Genomic DNA, 14,452 nt, shown 5'->3' with positions numbered 1-14,452 from the left:
GCCTGCTGGGCCGGGGCCCGTTACTTGGCTTGCTGAGCCAGTGCCTGTGATCCAGCTTGCCCTTACAGTACTTGCTGTTCGGCCTAAGGACCCAGAGATTGCTGCCCAGCTCGACGATCCGGTGATTGCTGCCCAGCTCGACGACCCGGTGATTGCTGCCCAGCTCAAAGACCCAGAGCCCGCTGTCTGCCCTGAGGTGCCCGCTGTCTGCCCTGAGGTGCCCGCTGTCTGCCCTGAGGTGCCCGCTGTCCGGTTTGAAGTGCCTGGTACCCAGCTTGACGTGCCCTCATCCGTGGTGTGGTTTGAGGCCATTAACTTTGGACAATTACACCTAGTTGGAGCGTCCGGAGGCCGCTCCTTTGAGGGGGGGTACTGTCATGAAAAGGTCCACCCGTTGGTGGCACTGTTGATCTCTTGGATTGCAGTACAAGTGTCCACCAGCGGGTGTCTTCTAACACCCAGGGCCTGTAATAAGAGGACCTACCTCCTGGTGGCACTATTGGATCCCTGGACTGTAGTACCGGCGCCCACCAGCGGGTGTACTCCGGCAGTGTGGAGCAGACAGCACCTGCTGTGATCAGCTGTTACGTGAGGGTAATCATCAGTAGTCTTATAAATACCCGGTAAGCCCTAACATGCTGGCCTTGATATCGCTCTCTCCATGTGCCCTGACTTCTGAACCTGAACCCTGTATCTATCTGACCTGTTCCTTTCCAATCCTGAGCCCATCCATCCGTCCTTACCCATCTACTGATTCCCCGGTGTATGACCTCGGTCTGGCTTTCGTTGACGTCTCCGGTAGTTCCCATTTATTGTATACATATATTCCCTGTTGTTGTGGTTGGTAGTGCATGGTTTGTTTTCACTTTCCTTTTATTTATAATAAACACTTTGTTATTTCACTCACATGCGTTCTGGGTTTCCTCTGTGCAGACCACACAGTCTGGTCTAATCATTCCCTGATAGTGTCCCAGTGGAACCAGGATAAGGGATTTGTAAAGGTTTGGCGACTGCCCTCTTACCAACAACCAGGCCGATATGATGTCTTCCGGACAGTAACTTGTATACAACAAAGTGATATAACACAAAACAGCAGCTAACATACAAACAAACTAAGTCAAAATAACGAATGATAACAAACAAACAAACAATATAGCGCTATAATGTCAAAAAATGTAAAAAAACTAAATATAAATCACCAAATGATCTGGTAGTGAAATCAAACTTAAAAGGCCAGCACACATATCACATGTTGTGCAGTCCAGTAAGGAATACAGAAAATGTGCTTCAGTGAACTAACAATATGAGCATAAAAAAGTCCAGCTATGACAAAATAATGTGAAACGTGAGTCCAGATATTCCGTTTTTATGAACTATGTATAGCCTTCCGTTCACAGCCAGAAATTATTATAGAAAACGATGGATACCCTTACAGAAAATGGTGGACACAAACTACTATATAGTAAATGTGTCATGCAGGCTTATGTGCGTCACATACCATTCGTATACATCAGGTCATGGATCACCATCCGAATAGTCGCTGCCCACTTCAGGATCGATACACCTCAGATCTCCAGGGTTTTTAACTCTCTCGAAGGTTCCGGTCAGCTAGGAGCTTGGAGCGGGTTCACCATAAACAAAAGGTAAGGACACAATGCCTCTCATAGTGAAATTCCACCATTAAAGGTTTTATTTGGAAAAAAAAATTCCAAGTGACATATAAAAAATGACATAAAAAATATCCAAAAAGAATCACGTGATCCAATAAAAATGAACAATAAAAAGAGCAATATGGGGAGCAGGAAACGCTATTCTGACGCGTTGCGACTAATAAGCCTTCTACTGGGGCATTTCTTTTTTTTTTCAAATTTTTTTTATTGAAAAGGATGGTACATGGCAAAGAAAATACCGTAATAAGAACAAAGAATTTTTTTTGAAGAGGAAGTATGAGTCGTATACAAGCAGTCACATGACATTTAAATGTATTGTGAACATAGTACTCTTTGCAGGAAGCCAAACCAATCTCCCTCAAAAGAAGGAGAAGGGGGTGGCCTCAACTGGATGGATCTGCGAATAGTATGGCACCTTGGTATCCTTCAGAGGAGCCAAGGTCATACATGAAACATGTATAAAGATATAACAGACGACTAGAGGGGGCGGGGAGAAGGGGGGGGGGGAGGAACTTGCTGAGTCTGGTATAGCAGTCCGCACATGGGGGGGGAGCCTAACCGGTGATGGGGGTGAGGCGTTGAAGAAAAGAAGGTGCGCTGTTTTGTAAACTGTAAACTAAAGTTTCACGATATAGTAAAGTTTGCTGGTAGCAGGGGGTCCTTGCGAATGAAAGAATAATCTTCAAGGTGGGTCTGTTCCTGAAGAGTGGGTTTGGAGGCAATGTACAGGTCCCATCTGTTATGGAAACGCTGTGTGGCTTTTGGTTGGTGCAGGTTTGTATTAAGTTTGTCCCGGAAAAGAAGGTGCATGAGGTCTCTATTGACTTGAGAAACTGAAGGTGTGGCAGTGGAGGTCCAATTTGCTAGAATGGCTCTCCTGGCAAGTAACAGGCAAATCAGGGCCCATTCCTTGCCCGGGGGTGAGGAAGTAGCTGACCATGGGAGCAGTTTGGGGTCCCAGTACCCAAAGATGAGGAGTAACGGATCCTTGGGAAGTTTCAGAAGTGTAATCTCAAAGATAAATGCCAATATTTGATCCCAGAACGATGAGATGACCAAGCAGGACCAGTAGCTGTGGGCAAGGGAAGGTCTTGAGTGTTGGCAGAGAGGGCACAATGAAGCAGGAGATTTATGTAGCGTCCCTGATGGCAGGAACGGTATGTTTGCTCGGTGGGAAATTTTTAACTGGGTTTCCCTCCAGGATTCATTCGGGACTAGGTTGTACACAGAGTTGAGGCCGTGCAGAATCTTTTCGACTATGTCATCGTCCGAAAAGTTTTTCGCCCAGTTAGAGACTGAGGATGAATTTAGAGGAGGCGTTGTTTTAAGAGGCAAAGGTTTGTAGATTTCAGAGATTTTGTAGGAGTCTTTGCGTAGAAGTGTGTCAATGAAAGAAGATTTGAACCTCGAGTGCTCTACCCTGCAGGATTTCTGAAGAAAGCTGAGGCATTGTCCGTGGTGAAAGGCAGATGAATCCGGCAAGGAGTATTCTTGGGCCAAGGACCGGAAAGATAATGCATGAACAGAGTCCAAGTCACATAAGGATGAGAAGTTAATAAGGCCCTTCTGTCGCCATGCTGCATAAGGATGGTGGACCAGACCTGGGGTAAAGTTTGGATGACCCTGTATCTGGAGGTGTCTTGACATGAACGGAGATAGCTTGAGACCTTTTCTGGCCTCTCTCCAGGCGATAGCTGTATCTCTCAGGAGAAAATTATGTTGGAGTTTCGGCTCAAGACGTTTCCACTGACAGTGCAGAAGGGCAGTTAGTGAATAGGGACGTGTCATTTCAGCCTCCAGTTGATAGTTTGAGCAACGGGCTTTCTGGGTTAACCAGTCCATGCCTACCCTCAACAGACAGGCTAGGTTGTAGGTTCTCAGATTAGGGAGACTAATACCTCCCTCGGTTATAGGAAGGTGGAGTTTGGTAAATGCTATGCGTGGTCTCTTGTTTCGTCATATAAATTTGGAGATTGCGGCATTCAGGAGTTTGATGTCCTTGTGCCGAAGAAGTAGTGGGATCGTCTGAATAGGGTATAATAAGCGTGCGAAACTGACCATTTTAACTAGATGACACCTTCCCAGAAGCGAAAGAGGCAGATCCATCCAGTTTTCAAATTCATGTATAATTTTGGCAAAGAGGGGAGGGTAATTCAGGTGGTAGAGAGAAGAAGGTAGTTTCCCTATTTTAATGCCCAGGTATGTAATATCTGTTTTTGCTATTGTAAAAATGGAGTGTTGTATCCATATTGGATGTGGGCGGGAGCCTAAGGGGAGTATCTCGCTCTTGGAGTAATTTATACGTAATCCCGAGCATTTTCTGAATTGGTCAAAAGTGTCTTTGATCGTGGGCATGTCAGCAGATGGGTTGGCAGAGAAAATAAGAACATCATCTGCAAAGAGAGTCGTTCTTAGTTCGCGTGACCCTATTTTGATCCCATGTAGAGGGGCTACATTTGATAAGTACCTAGAAAGTGGCTCAATAGCAATGTTAAAAAGGAGAGGGGATAGAGGGCAGCCCTGTCTGGTTCCTTTATGCAAGCGAAATTCATCTGATAGGAGGCCTGCGGCAACAAGCCTAGCTGCTGGGGAGGTGTACATGGAGCTGATTAGGTGAAGAAATGGGCCAGAGAAGCCCATCTCGCCCAAAACCATGGACAGCCATTCAAAGTTAACGTTGTCAAAAGCCTTTTCGGCATCTAGGGTAACAATGGCCAGATCACTGTTAGGGTTGCATCTAGCGTGTTCCAGTGCTATCATCACCTTCCTCATATTAATGGTTGCTGTTCTGCCCTTAACAAAACCTGATTGGGCGGAATGGATCAGGAAGGGGATGATGTTGGCCAGGCGGTTGGCTATTATTTTAGAAAGGATCTTGACATCAAGATTTAGGAGCGAAATGGGTCTGTACGACCCAGGTTCTTGTGGGTCTTTCCCTTTTTTTTTCTAGCAGTTTGATAATCGCTTGGTTGCCTGAAGATATATAGATGCCGCCAGACCATATGTGTTGGTAGACTGTAGCAAGAGTCGGAGTCAGCAAATGACCTAAAGATTTATAAAGTTCGCCTGTCAGGCCGTCAGGGCCAGGGGCTTTGGAGGAGGCTAGGGTCCGAATCGTGGAGGATATTTCCGAAGGGGAGATGGGAGCATTTAAATCATTGAGTTGGTCGGAGGATATTCGGGTCAACTCGACTTTACCGAGGAAGTCTCACGCCGTGCCCTGGTCAATAGGGTCTGCTGAGTAGAGGGCAGAGTAGTAGCGTAGCATTGCCGCGTTTACGCCCTTCTGGGTGGTTGTAACATGACCGTCTGTGTCGCGAATGGATGGAATGACCGTCGGGCGGTAGGGACCTTTGCAAAGTCTGGCAAGAAGTTTGCCAGCTTTGTTGCCAAATTTATGTAAAGTAGCATCAAGGTATGTTTTTTTGGTGATTTCCAAGGTTTCAGCCCATGCGTCAAAAGACTGTTTGGCTGAGTGCCAAGCCGTCCGATTTTCGGGGGAGTCATTAGTGTAGAGTGCTCGTTGGGCTTGATGCAATCTGGAGCTGGAAGTTTTGTAGTTATGAAGGGCGTGTTTTTTAAATGAGGATGCATAGGAGATAATGCGTCCCCTGAGAAATGCTTTGCCAGCATCCCAAAACAGGTTGGGGCTATCGGTGTGTATCACATTCGTTTGTGTGTAAATTGCCCACTCCTTCTCCATGTATGATTGAAAGTCTGAGTTGTGTTGAAGGTAGGATGGAAAGCGCCATATTTTGGGGTTGGGGTGTACGTCTGGTGTCTCTAAGATCACTGAGATGGGTGCGTGGTCTGATATAGCTATGTCATGAATGTCTGCTCCTGGGAGCAAGGGTATCAGGTCGTTTGTACATAAGATGTCGGTCGGGTGGTGTAGTCGCCAGATGTCATGAAGGTGGAGGGAACCTATCGTCGACGCAAGGCTCGTGGGGTTATTAGGGGCTGGGGGTGTGGCTGGGCGCAGAGACGAGGACCTATCGTCAAGCAGGTGGAAAGCGGAGTTGAAATTGCCCCCTACAATTTGTGGAAGGTGAGGGGAAAGCAGGAGCCAGCTAGTTAACGTGCTAAAAAATTGTTTTGTAGGATTGTTCGGGGCGTATATATTAGATATTGCAAGCTCTTTGGACCCTATTCGGACCCTGATAGAGAGGAGTCTGCCCTGTTGATCTGCGTCTGTAGATAAGATCTTACAGGGAAGAGTCTTGTTGATGAGGATAAGTACTCCCGCCTTACGGCCAATGGCTTCAGAGCCAACTACATCACCCACCCATAGCTTCTTCATCCGGACAAAGTCAGCTGAGGAGAGATGGGTTTCCTGTAGCAGCGCTATATCTGTTTTAAGCCTTTTAAAGTGCCTCAGTACCTTCAATCTTTTAGAGGGGGAACGAAGCCCTTTCACATTCCATGAGACTATCTGAAGCATAATGGAGTGTTAAAAGGGACATAACAGGCACGTAGTAAAATCATTAGCCTGGTCAGCCTAGAGAGCTGCAAAAGTGAGGACGGTAAATTATGGTGGGCCGACATGCCCTTCTGAGCGATAACAGCGAGTGGAGACTGCTTGTGAGTAGGCTTAGCGAGGAGGAAGAGGGGGTGGAGTAGGAAGGGGGGAGGGTGTGAATGCCAGGTACAAACATAGAGAAAGAAAACATGAAAACATTCATCTGAGATGAGGAACAGTATAAATTGCGTAGGAGAACACGGTATATAGCAGGATGGCTCAAAGAGCCCTTACTTTACCCCAATACTACCTGAGAAGTGTGAACGGCCCAGGAGGGGAACGGTTCAGAACGGGTCACTTCATCCAGGCGAGAGAAGGGTTGGTGTAAGGCCTAAAGTCCGGGGGAGAAGTGAGAAAACCTGTAGGGTATCAAAGCCCTTCAACGTGGGGTTTTAGCGTGCCCTGAAGCGCTTGGGAGAGTCTTTCCATGGGCTTCTTTGGTCCAGGGCTCAGTTGACTGGAGCCGCCTTGGGTGTGGGGCTGAGATGAGGGCCCGAGCGTAATGATTTCAGGAAACGGGTCGCCTCATTGGGGTCATGAAACGAAAGTTGTTCGCCGTTAGGCGCTTTGATCCGCAGAACCGCCGGGAATGCCAGGGTGAATTTCAGTTGTCGTTGGTGGAGTACCGTGCATATATGTTGGAAGGCCTTTCATTTCTTGGAAACATCCACCGAGTAGTCAGCAAAAATTAAGATTTTGGCCCCATCAATCTGAAGAGACCTGGATTGTCGATACTGCTGCAGAATGGAGGTTTTGTCCGAGTAATTGAGATATTTAGCTAATATCGGATTTGCGTTCTGAGTTGAAAGCTCCCACACGGTGTGCGCGTTCCACTGTGAAGGGCCCCCCGAGACCCAGAGCCTCAGGAATGCGGCGCGAGCAGAGTTCCGACAAGGTAGATTGGGGAAGCGATTCAGGAATGCCTACAAATCGCAGGTTGCTCCTCCTGGACCTATTTTCGAGGTCATCGAGCTTTTCCAGAATATATTTATTAGTTCTATCCTGGGCTTGTTCCAGGGACTGCGTCTGATAGAGTTCTTCCTCCAAGTTGGAGATGCGATTTTCATCCTCATTCAACCTAGAAGCATGTTCCCCTAGTTGGGCTTGAAATTTCTGTATGCCTGTACTGATGGCTTTTTCCACTGAGGCAGCTATCATAGGGGAGAGGAGAGCAGCCACAGCCTGTGCCAGTAGTTCTGTTTTACAGTCCTGCAATGGCGGAGGTAGCAGGGATTGCTGCATGTGGAGAGGTGAAACGTGGCCAGCCAGACATGGATGGGCAGGAGACTGTGGGGATGGTGTGTCCCTTGATGCTGTCTGGCCTGCTGTGTGTTCGCCTACCTCCATATTATGTGCCGTCTCCTCCGGAGGGGCCGCGCAGGCCGAAGCTGAGTAGGCCGAAGCCGGGGCCTCGATTTGCGGTGAGGCCTGCCGCGCGGTGGCGGCTGCATACGATCGCGGCCCAGTTTTTTCTACAAAATGGTCCATCGTGGAGCCGGTGTGACGGGGAGGCTGCCGGTCGGTTTTGCAGGCGAAATCGCCGCTGTAAAAGCCGATTTTTGAGGCCGGTGTGCGGGAGCTGTAAGAGGGGACAGCTACACCATGCGGCGCCGGAACCGGAAGTTGCTGGGGCATTTCTAATGGTAATGCCCCAGTAGCAGGCTTATTAGTCAAAACGCATCGGGCTAGCGTTTCCTGCTCCCCATATTGCTCTTTTTATCGTTCATTTTTATTGGATCACGTGATTCTTTTTGGATATTTTTTATGTCATTTTTTATGTCATTTGGAATTTTTTTTTTCAAATAAAAACCTTTTAATGGTGGAATTTCACTATGAGAGACATTGTGTCCTTACCTTTTGTTTATGGTGAACCCGCTCCGAGCTCCTAGCTGACCGGAACCTTCGAGAGAGAATTGAAAACCCTGGAGATCTGAGGTGTATCGATGCTGAAGTGGGCAGCGACTATTCGGATGGTGATCCATGACCTGATGTATACGAATGGTGTGTGACGCACATAAGCTTGCATGACACATTTACTATATAGTAGTTTGTGTCCACCATTTTCTGTAAGGGTATTCACCATTTTCTATAATATTTTCTGGCTGTGAACGGAAGGCTATACATAGTTCATACAAACGGAATATCTGGACTCACGTTTCACATTTTGTCATAGCTGGACTTTTTTATGCTCATATTGTTAGTTCACTGAAGCACATTTTCTGTATTCCTTATGGGACTGCACAACATGTGATATGTGTGCTGGCCTTTTAAGTTTGATTTCACTACCAGATCATTTGGTGATTTATATTTAGGTTTTTTACATTTTTTGACACTATAGCGCTACATTATTTGTTATCATACATAGCGGAGGTGAGCAAAAAAAATCCCACTAAATTCTTTAAGTATGTAAATAGTAAAAAAGGAGGACAGACCATATTGGCCCAATAAAGAATGCGGAAAGAATTCTTGTTACAAAGGATGGGGAGATGGCAAAGGTATTGCATTTATTCTTCTCCTTAGTCTTCATGAGGGAATCGGGGAGCTTCAGTAACCAAAACTGCAGTGTTTATCCTCAAGACACATCACAGGAAGCACCTCCATAGTTAACTGAGGACAGAATTAAAATTAGACTTGGGAAACTTAACATTAATAAATCACCAGGACCAGATGGCTTGCACCCGAGGGTACTTAGGGAACTCAGTCAAGTAATTTCCAGACCATTGTTCCCAATTTTTACTGACAGTCTACTGACTGGAATGGTATCAGCTGATTGGAGAAAAGCCAATGTAGCACCAATATTTAAAAAGGGCCCAAAATACATCCCTGGGAATTACAGACCAGTTAGCCTAACATCAATAGTATGCAAACTCTTGAAGGGGATGATAAGGGACTATATACAAGATTTTAGTAATGATAACGGTATCTTTAGCAGTAATCAGCATGGATTCATGAAGAATCATTCTTGCCAAACCAATCTACTAACCTTCTATGAGGAGGTGAGTTGCCAGCTAGATAAAGGAAGGCCCATAGACATGGTGTATCTGGATTTTGCAAAAGCATTTGACACAAGTGAGTACTTGAAAACTGGCTACAAGGGCGAGTTCAGAGGGTGGTGATAAATGGGGAGTACTCTGAATGGTCAGGGGTGGGTTGTGGGGTTCCCCAGGGTTCTGTGCTGGGACCAATCCTATTTAATTTGTTCATAAATGATCTGGAGGATGGGGTAAACAGTTCAATCTCTGTATTTGCAGACGATACTAAGCTAAGCAGGGCAATAACTTCTCCGCAGGATGTGGAAACCTTGCAAAAAGATCTGAACAAATGAATGGGGTGGGCAACTACATGGCAAATGAGGTTCAATGTAGAAAAATTGAAAATAATGCATTTGGGTGGCAAAAGTAGGAATGCAATCTATACAATGGGGGGAGAACCTCTGGGGGAATCTAGGATGGAAAAGGACCTGGGGTGGCCTAGTAGATGATAGGCTCAGCAATGGTATGTAATGCCAAGCTGCTGCTAAAAAAGCAAACAGAATATTGGCATGCATTAAAAAGGGGATCAACTACAGAAATAAAATTCTCCCGCTCTACAAGACTCTGGTCCGGCCACACCTGGAATACGCTGTCCAGTTCTGGGCACCAGTCCTCAGGAAGGATGTACTGGAAATGGAGCGAATACAAAGAAGGGCAACAAAGTTAATAAAGGGTCTGGAGGTTATTAGTTATGAGGAAAGGTTGCGAACTTATTCTCTCTGGAGAAGAGACGCTTGAGAGGGGATATGATTTCAATATACAAATACCGTACTGGTGACCCTACAATAGGGATAAAACTTTTTTTTCGCAAAAGGGAGTTTAACAACACTTGTGGCCACTCATTAAAATTAGAAGAAAAGAGGTTTAACCTTAAACTACGTAGAGGGTTCTTTACTGTAAGAGCGGCAAGAATGTGAAATTTCCTTCCACAGGCGGTGGTTTTAGCGAGGGGCATTGATAGTTTCAAGAAACTATTAGATAAGCACCTGAACGACTCAACATACAGGGATATACAATGTAATACTGACATATAATCACACACATAGGTTGGATCAGGCCTGGGGGGAAGAGAGCTCCGTGTAGGGTTTTGTTTCTTTTAGAGCTACTCCCAGAAATCTTCCAGATGGTAGCAAAGATATCTGGGATATGTAGTCCAGGCACATAATCATGCAAAACAATTATCAGTCGGGAGAACTACTCATCCCACAAACCCTTTGTTTGGCACACAAATATGATGTCACCCCCCTATACTGATCACTAAAGGGACATGCAATGCATGGAAGTGCCAGAGGGTACTGTACTTTACGATTGTAGTCAATATTGCTACATACAGTTGGGACTGAAATGGAAAGGGAGAAGCTGGGAAGATGAGGAGGAGTGTGACTCTTGAATAGCATTGTAGTGCTGTTCCCAACGAGTCAAATAGTAAAAGGTCTGGTGTTTCTTCATATGAATGGTATCTGAAAGGCTGGGGGGCAGGGGCGGCCTGACAACTCATGGGGCCCCCAGGCAATCCAAAATTATGGGGCCACACAGTATACAATCACACAGTATACAATCACACAGTATACACACACACAGTATACAATCACACAGTATACACATACATGTTTCTATTGGCTGAGAAGGTACTGGAGAGGTGGGGCAGCTATAATCTCAGGATTTTTAGACCAAAAGGATGTCGGTAAGGGACATTTCAGAGACAGATGTAAAAAAAACACAGATGTTTACATACTGTCCCTGGTTTTATGAGGCTGGCAGCCCTGATGGGACCTCCTAGTCCGCCCCTGGCTGGGGGTATTGCCATGCGTGATACACTGGAGGCAGAGAGTGCAAATAAAAATGGTACGGTCTGCTGCACACATGCTGAAAATGGCCCAGATAGGTGAGCTGTGGGGAGTTGACAGGGGACAACAGTGCCCTACATCTTTGGAGCTCTGCCACCCAGTGGAACATAGCAGCTTTTCCTTCCACTTTGCGGTGATCTGCCCCTGGATGACATCCTGCCTTGCTGGGGTTGTACCCCTCTCTCACTTTCCCCCTCTGCTCATTTTCAGCCACTCAGGTACTGTCAGGTACATCATATACTGTGTGTTGTACTGTTGTGCTGTGGTGGCATCTTTTAAATAAGGCCTGATCAGACCTTGCAGTCTCCTCTATGGAGAGGCGGATGTCAGCGGACACATGTCCTCTGACACCCGCCGACCATCTGATCCTGTCCCCAAAATCCAGATAGATGGTGGTCCTATTTCCATCCATTTGGCAGGATCGGATAGGATTGGATAAAAACGGACATGCAGTCCATTTCCACCCGATTTCCCATAGAGGAGAGTGTCCGTGTTCGCTCTGCACAGTGAGCAGAGACGGACCTGTCATCCACCGGCTCAGCGGGGATCAGCGAAGTGCTGGTGCTTTGTGGCAGCCACTGCTTTCTGTAGTGATACTACTTGCTCAGCTGACAGCACAGCAATGAAGCAGTGATCCGCAGAAAAAAAGAGGAGTGGAGGTCTGTATTCCACTAGAAAAGAAGTAGGCAGGGCTGACACTTCATTTTTAGGAATTCAGAGATGTGTTGTCATGTCAAAGAGGAATATAGGAGCTATATTTCTGGCACATCAACACATATTTTTCTGTACTTGCAGTGTATTTGAAGGGACACGACTTGGGGAAATGTGCATGCACTGCAGAGATGCACAAAATATGTTGAATTTTTATTTTGCCCTGACATACGCTTTAGCTTTCTGCATAGAGATCACAGATGTAAGTCTAATGACAAATAGTGCCATCTTGTGGTTGTATATTTTTCTGCAGCTCAGTGAACACTTGCAATTATAGTATGTGATGCACAGTTCCATCTACTGGCTGTATAACAACTTGCATCTTGAATCAAATAGAGAGCAACGCAATTTTTCAGTTGTTCATGGTTATATTGATATTGATTATAGCCAAACAACTCCAAATATATATTTGCTTGCTCCAAATATATATTAGTTGCTGTTAGGCAGTTTGTGCTTATTATGAATCGATGAATCGATTGGATTAAAAAAAAAAAGTACTGAAGCCTATCCAGTAAACTATAATGATATATGGTTTTTTTTTTAGCATCGGATAGCGTGGGGAGAGATTAGAACCCCTGTCAGGTCTGTCCCCCCATTAAGGAGATCCCTCCTCTTTATTTTTTTCTATTTACCGTACTGTTATGACAAGAGTGAAAGTAAAATAAAATCCCTAATTTTGGGTTGCCACCAGCATAGTATTAAAGCTAAATCTTCCATTGGTGACACTAGTTCTGGTGACTACCAAGGATTTCAATCGCTTTCCTCCCACTTTCTGCTTTGGCAGCGGGTCAGGAAGTGAAGGAAAATCTCCCCGATGGGACACAGATGGCAAATGGAAAAAATAACTGACAGGGGTTATGAACTACCCTTACTTTTTTAAATGAAAAAAAAAAGGTTTGCCTATAGTTCCACTGTAAGGAAAGATGCTTGTGTTCAATAATGATTATTGCCAGTATCCATTATGTTCTATAAGATCTGTGTGGTACATTCTCACTGTGTGGAAGTCAGAGTGTTTTATTACAAATTGTGTAATTTGTCATTCCTAAGGAACCAATGTACATTTAGCACTACCTCTGTGCAGCAGTGGGGTACTCTGACATTTGCAACTCCTACAGTCAGTCACATAGGATTTTACAGAAAACAGTCTTTTGTTTGGTTTTGTTGTTTTATTAGAGAATAACAACTTGGATGGGGTGAGGGATTATGGGATGCCCAACTTGACAATAATGTCAGAACCAGGGACAATTTCCTCCCTATTTACAGCATTGTCTCCTTCTTCCTGCACAATATCTTGAGCCTCTGTACAGCTCCACTGGATCCACTCCTTTAATAGCTAACAATCTTTTTGTTAGTGTAGTGAGGTCTCGGACCTCCCGAGGCCTAATGGTGACCTCCAGGGTCAGGAAGGCTGACATCCTTCTGTGTAGATTGGGTTACAAGGCATGATGGGCGTAATACAAGTTGAAGTGTAATTTTTTGAATGCAAAGAGATTAATTGTCTCTTGAACAAGAACTGTGGGATAGAGGGTTAGGGCCAGAACACCCTAAGTAGATGCAATGATGATTGGCAGACTCTGAGACTTCTAGAGGTAGACAGCTATACAGTGGAAGGCCTCTAGCCGGGCACCACTTCTGTATAGGTAGGACAGCTGTCTCTTATGGCAACAAATCTTGTAACAGTCACTAAAGTTAATTGAACTTAACTATTGGTAAAACAGAATAGTTTGTTTTGCACACTACAGTCGCTCACTGTAGGTCTTCACTCACTGAGCTCCCAGTCTCTTATTAGACTTTCAGACCCAATTGCCACTGAATCCCCTGAGCTCTTCCACTACTCAGTATCTTCCTCAAGCCTCACCCCCGATTCCATGCTGGGTCCCTGGCTTGGCACTTACAGATATTCTTGAAGCGTCACCCCTGCTGATCCACTAGGTCCCTGGCTTTGCATTCACTGATGCTCCTAAGCATTACCTCTGATGTCCCGCTGGGTTCCTGGCTTGGCACTTGCTGAAGTTTTCCCACTTCCTCATCATCCCCGGTTGGTGAGAAGACTGCTCTGGTACTGGCTCCAGCTTACTCACAGTGGTCTCCGGTAACAAGGTGGATGGTCCTTTAGTGGTGTCAGCTTGCCCTCTACCTCCGACCACAACTGGCTCCCTGTCCGGTGGAACTGTTACTCTCGGTTGGACTCCAATACTGTAGTCCCAACCCTGCGCTGCTTCTCCTACTGTAGGATAGGCCTCAGACAGCTTAGCAGCCAGATTCCCCACTGAGATAGGCCTGGGCAGCTTAACACATGTCCACCCAGACAGCCATCCAAGTGGCACAGCACCCCAATCACCTGACTCCACCAAAATAAATAAGCTCTCCCAGCAGGTAAAGAAACCCCCCACCAATTGGCTGAGACACCCCATCCATTCATAACCTGACCTTGCTAATCCCTTGTCTATCTAATGTCAGCAGCATAACGCCACCTAGTGACAGAAGAGAGAGGGCGCATCAGGTCAGGAACTAGTGAGGAATCAGTGGATCTACTACCAATTAACCAGGGCAACTACTGACTGGCAAACTAAATTTACTTAGCAACCCTGCCTAAACACCAGGGTGCTAAATCAGCTTAGCATCAGCCCCTTACAGGCTAGGAACTCTCAGTCCCTTAGAAAAGTAGGATAT

Source organism: Lithobates pipiens, unplaced genomic scaffold (assembly GCF_037356315.1).
Source record: "Lithobates pipiens isolate NorthernLeopardFrog02 unplaced genomic scaffold, aLitPip1_a1.2 Scaffold_1, whole genome shotgun sequence".
Taxonomy (NCBI): domain Eukaryota; kingdom Metazoa; phylum Chordata; class Amphibia; order Anura; family Ranidae; genus Lithobates; species Lithobates pipiens.
This window is presented reverse-complemented; position numbering follows the sequence as displayed.